This window comes from Melopsittacus undulatus, chromosome 2 (assembly GCF_012275295.1).
Source record: "Melopsittacus undulatus isolate bMelUnd1 chromosome 2, bMelUnd1.mat.Z, whole genome shotgun sequence".
Lineage (NCBI taxonomy): Eukaryota > Metazoa > Chordata > Aves > Psittaciformes > Psittaculidae > Melopsittacus > Melopsittacus undulatus.
Genome location: NC_047528.1, coordinates 23,879,051 through 23,885,157, shown reverse-complemented (window position 1 = coordinate 23,885,157; position 6,107 = coordinate 23,879,051).

Below are 6,107 nucleotides of genomic sequence, written 5' to 3'. Positions count from 1 at the left end.
CCAAAATAGTGACAGTCCTTAAAGTCATCCCTTGAATGAAAGTAGAACTACTTTGTATTTTCGTTCTTAAGTGTGCATTTATTATATTCATTACCTACATTTTAGTCATTAAACTTCAGTAGAATTTTTTTTAAGTGGCAACAGAAAAATGTTTTGGTAATGAAGCTTTGAGCCTCTGGGTTACATCTTAAAAGCTCTTGGCAGAGCAAATGGTTTCGAAGTGCTTGACTGCCTTTTATTATATTTAAGAGCATCCCTAGCACTTTGCAGTACCTAATAAAGCTTTTTGCTTCTTGAAGAGCAGTACTAATAGTTTCTTATTACTGGCAGCATTAAAGTGGGGCTGTAATTAAACACATACAAAAAGATCACTGATGTCATTCTAAAATGAAGAGACAAAAGACCTGTGGTATTGTACAGCATGTTCTGTATGGAAACTCCATTATTTTTTTCTCTTCCATAGTAAGGGATTTATTACAGATATTTCTTATGTTGCCATGATGCACCTGGTACCATTCTTTTATAAGCAGGGTGGTCTGCCCAGCCAGTTTTTTCCTCACAGTCACAGTTGGAAGCATAGCACAGCTGATGAGGCTAGCACTGCTCTGCTCCTGCTTTTCACATGGAAAAATTCCAAATTTTGATTGTTCTGGCATTTGTCATTGTGGAGGAGGAGAGGGGAAAAAATCACCATAATGGTCCCACTGGCATAGAAGACAAGGGAAATCTGCAGTAGTGAAGATTATCCAGTTCTTGGATTCATGCAGCAAATATTTATTGCTGTCTCTGAATGGAATGTTAGTCAATGCACTCAAGCCTTGCCCCAGAGCAGCTCAAACTAACTGGGAACATTGAACAAATATGGCAGAATGGCATTTTTTAACAGCAAGAGGCTTGGATGCTTTCCTCATGGGTAGTCCTCACTGGGGACTTAAAAAGAGACTTTTTTTGGAAGTCTAAAAGAGACATCTATTGATATCGTTTGGTACAGTAATGACCTGAGGAGGGGAGTAGACCATGTCCTACTTAGTCCCTGATTCAGCTTGTCAGGAGCAATTGCAGGATTTGAAACTCAGTTGTATAATAATTAAGCCCTCAAACATGTGTTTGACTGTTTTAATTGTGTATCCAGTTGTAATATTTGCTGTACAAGACGGTTATAGTTCTGCACTTGTACACTTTGAATTAATTGCATTTCATTTTCCTTCTGCCTTTCTGAAAATAAAGGCACCCTGATAACTTCAATGTTATCATAAGTTTGATCACTCAAGTTTCTTTGAAACACCAAAAAGATAGGTTTTGATTTCAAAAATGCTGTGTTATTTCTTTGGGCCTGAATAAAACTTTTACACTGCTAGCTTTTCCAAACCATGTTGGAATTTTTGGTTTGGTTTGGTGGTTTTGGATTGATGAATGTTTGGAATGCCTGGATTTATCTTGCATGGACTTTTCTCGCTATGATGATACTGTGCTGTGAAATGGGTTTCAATTACATTTGCAGCAATGAACAGTTACATGCCTTTAAACAAAATATTCTATACAAATATTTTAGCACATTTAGAGTAATTAATTCTTGAAAGCAGAGTACGTACTATTGGTTTAGGCATAGAAGGCTCAATCACAGAGCTAGCTTTATTTAAAGTAGAGATGGGAGTGTAGCAATGTCTGTTTCTTCCCTGATTTCATGATGGTGATCTTTTTGTAATGTTGCTAACCATTGTATGGTAAATTCTGTCTTCCCTAAAGCCTCTGTGCATCATATTCTAAGCTGGACAAATCTGAAGATAAAAATGGGAAATTGAATTGCTGACAGTTGTGGCTGGTGAGTGAATGGAGCTAAACATCAGAGGAAGATAGGATTAGGGCTGAAGGTTTGAATCTGGCCAAACTTCTTCCTGAAGCAAAAAATATGATTGGGATTCCAGATATATTGGTTACTGGTTGTATTGTATAAGTGCCTTTAATTAGTGGACTAAGAAATTTTATATCCTAACTCAGGACTTAAGAGTATGCTTCCCTAACGTGGTTACTGATGTAACTCCACAGATTTCAGATGAGTCATGATTTTGAGGTAACTTTGGCATTTTGAATATTTACCCTTATTGCTGCTGGAAAATCTGAACTAAAAAACTCAAATGACAGTAAATAGACATTTCTTATTTCCCCAAAAAATCGTGATTTTTTTGTTTGTTTGTTTTGGTTTTATATCTCATGATTAAGAGGTTATTGAGTCACACTTTTTCTTTCTAATGAATCAGCATAGCACCACTGCATTCATCTATAATAGAATCAAGTGTTTATTGACTAGGCATTGACTGTGTGGTTAATTATTGTGTAATTATGTAGCATAACCACAGACTCCAGAGAACTTGGGTGATGACCTTGCCCATAGTCAGGATGTTATTAATAATAAGCAAGATATTTCCTTGCTTAAATACTTTGTTTAATGAGTTCTCTATACAAATAACTAATGAGGTGGTACAGTTCACAGCTTCCCTGATTCCTATGTTATTCCATCTCCACTGATAAAAATTAGATGCATAATTTACCCTTAATACATTACCAGTAGTGGAAGACGCTGTGTAGGCATTTTTAGAAGTGTGATGTAGACACATTAGCAATCAAATAAATAAATAAATAAATAAACCTTATGTTATTAAGCTTCAGCTGTTGCTGCCAGACTGGTGTCAAATGTAAACAGCAATTTGTACTAACTCTGGTTGGAAGCAGAAGTGTATGAATTAAAATCACAGATAATTGCAACAGTTTTACCTCTTTACATACAGGTGTCACACTAATGGCAGACAACTCTAGACTGGATAATGAGGCTTTTCAAAGGTGGCAGTATGTCATTTAACTTCGCAGATCAGTTTAACTCTCTTTTCCAAAGATACAAACATTGTATGTAGTTTCTTGTGGGTTACAGCTTGGAATCCAGTTTTACTGTACTTTGCTAATCTGTGCCGTACACCACCAAGAACCACACAGACTGAGTCCTAATGAGCACTTCGCATCTACAGGAGCGGTAGGCAAGTGAGACCAGGCCTTCCCAGTGGTTCTGTGTGCAGACTGATGTTTTATGCCATAGCAGGATCTCACCCAGCCTGTGACATCCTGTCAGCAAGAACCAGCAACAGCTGAGCTACTGGGATGGGTTTAACCTCTGAAGCCATTCTGGGGGCTGTCTCTCACACAGGTGGCTTCCATCATGGTCTGTCCTCCATGTAGCAGCATCCTCTTAAAAAAGATTGTCAAGACTCTACAAGTTTTCTCACAAAGGAGAATCAAGGTGTTTTGTGTCCTCTAGCTGGCAGAAGGTAGCATCTAGCTTGCTTAGCTATGCCCTTGCCATTATTTTATAGAAATTTCCCACAGTGCTTGTGTCTCTCTGTACTAAGCTCTCAGGTGTCCTCTCCATGACTAGACATACTGGCACGTCACCTGATAGCAACGGGAAGAGAGATGTATGCCTGGTGGTAGTAACAGGGTTACAGGAGTTGCACTGTCCACCCACAGCACAGAGCTGGGGACCGAAGGATGGCAGTCTGCTCCCTGTGGCACATGACTGTTTTGAGCTTCTCCAGTTATCCTTCTAGAAAGGCAGATTATTTGAGGCGGCCTACCCCCATCTGAGGTTCCTTCGCCCTGCTTGCAGGAACAAAACAGGGCTGAGAACATGATACTGACCTGTTGCAGATGCCTCCGTGCACCCAAGAGATGCTCATCAGCTGCTTGTGCTTATACCTGGGGGTTCCTGGGCAACTCTTCAGTTAGACCTCAGCCTGCAGATGTAGGCAATGCAGGGTCTTCAAATTTTGCAGCTTGGAGCACTATTTTGCCACCTTCTGGCCCATGTTTGGGCATCATCATCAGTCCATCAGAATTCTGTATCAAAGACTTCCTTGTTGCTGTGTTCCCTGAGGAAGCAGCAGAGCTTCATTTCCAGACTGGTAAAGTTCCATCACTCCGGTTTCCATGTAACTTCCTCAACCCTGCTTTTGTTGCCTGTGAGAAGATAACTCTGCTTTAGGAACCCATCTGTGAAATGGGGAGTACAGTATGTTTCTGATGCTGTAAAGTAATATAAAGGTAAGTACACCAGTGCTGGAAGGAAGACAACTTGTAAAAACACAATGAGCCTAAGTAAGCTTGACCTAAATCTGATGGGTTTTCTTTTGTCTTACAATGAAAATGGGTAACGTTGGTGCAGAAACTTAACAGCTGTGGCTGCTGCATCTTACTGAAAAGAATGACGAGCAAAAGTTTGTGTTGGGGTATTTCCCAATGAATGCAGCCCAGCAGCGTCAGCAGCTGCTGTGCAAATCTTGTAGAAGGTAAAAATGTCAGTCATGAAAGAAAGGCCCCTGTGAGGTGCAGCAAGGACATGCCTCGCTCCTACATCACTGTGCACCAGGCACCTCCTGCAGCTGTCTCATCCCTCCTCACAGCTAGCAAGTGTCCCATGGGGAATATGCTAGGGAATGATGTGGTGTAACAGAGAATTCATGCACAGCTGAAGGGTTATTCTGGGGGAAAATGAAGCAACAAGGGTGTGTCCCCCTGACTCATCCTGTGCTGATTGGGAATAACATACTGAGACATCTTTAAAAAAGAGCACGAGAGCAAAAGAAGGAAATAAAAGAGTGGGAATTATCTGTCGCGGCTTTAAAGTCACATATCTAAGTCTGAGCTAATAACTGTATACTCCACATGTAGTCAATGGGAAAAAATAGACACCTTCAGAGAGCAGTTCCTCTCATTTTAACAAAGGTGTTTAAAATGGATCAGATGACACATCTACTGCATTTCGCTTCACTGACTAGAAAGAGAATGTAGGATGAAAAATTCAGAACTACCTGTCTAACATATAGGTAGGTAAGTTGAATCCTTCTCTCAAAAATGTCTTTATTTTTCTTGCTTTTTTAGGGATAGTGGCACCAAGATCAGCAGAGAATCAGACCAAGAAGAAATATTAAGCTGCAATTTGACTCTTCTTTGGGCTGATCTTTTTCTCTTGCAGCAGTGTAGCACACAAAAGCAGACCTGTTTTCTGAGCACTGTATTTATATGGCCCACAGACTTATTCTCATGTTGCATCAGCACTTACAAGGACAAATTGCCCTTTTTTTTCCCTTCCCTTTGAAGAGATTTGGCAAGCTCCATGCTCTTTTAAAATCAAAGCACAAGCTGCTGTAGTGTTCTAAAAAGTACTGCCCCTAAATCCTATGGACCTTCAATATGCAGGTGGGAAAATACAGTCCACAGACATTAGAAGAAATCTGATGCAATTGGAATAGGAGTCGATAACCTAGAAATCAATACTTTTTTGTGCATTCCTGTCTCTTAAAAAGCTGAGTAAGCGTTTACTAATGACAAGTCAAATTATTGGTTGGGCAAATGTGTTCTTGGAGGATTAAAATAATTTGCAATTTCTGCCTAAAATAGTTTGCAATTTCTGCCAGTCATGCATAAGCTGATAGTGTAAATTCATTAGTATAATATATTTCCAGGGCAAGAACAATTTGACCAAAATACACTTTAAATGTTTGGATGAAATCATCTGCCTTCCCTTAGACTGCCATCAGAAATCACATCTGTCCTGGGTTCAGCAGTAGCAGTCATTTTTTCTCCTTCTTAGTAGCTGGTGCAGTGCTGTGGTTTTGACTTTCAGCCTGGGAACAGCGCTGATAACACCAATGTTTTTATTTGCTGCTTGGTAATGTTTAGTCTGACCAAGGAGTTTCTGAGTCTCATGCTCTGCCAGGGAGGAGGGGAAGCCAGGAAGAAGCAGAGACAGGACACCTGATCCAAACTAGCTAAAGAGATATTCTATACTGCAGCACGTCATGCCCAGGATGTAAACCTGGGGACAGTTGCCTGGAAGGGCTAGTTCACTGCTTGGTCAGGCAGGGTATTGGTCGGTGGGTGGTGAGGTGTTGTATTCTCTTCCCTTGTTATTTCCCTTATCATTAGTATTATTGGTGGTAGCAGCAGTGGTTTTTGTTATTCCTTAGTTACTGGGCTGTTCTTAACGTGTGGGAGTTACATACTTTCAATTCTCCTACCCATCCCTCTGGGAGCAGGGGGGAAGGGGGTAGTGAGGGATA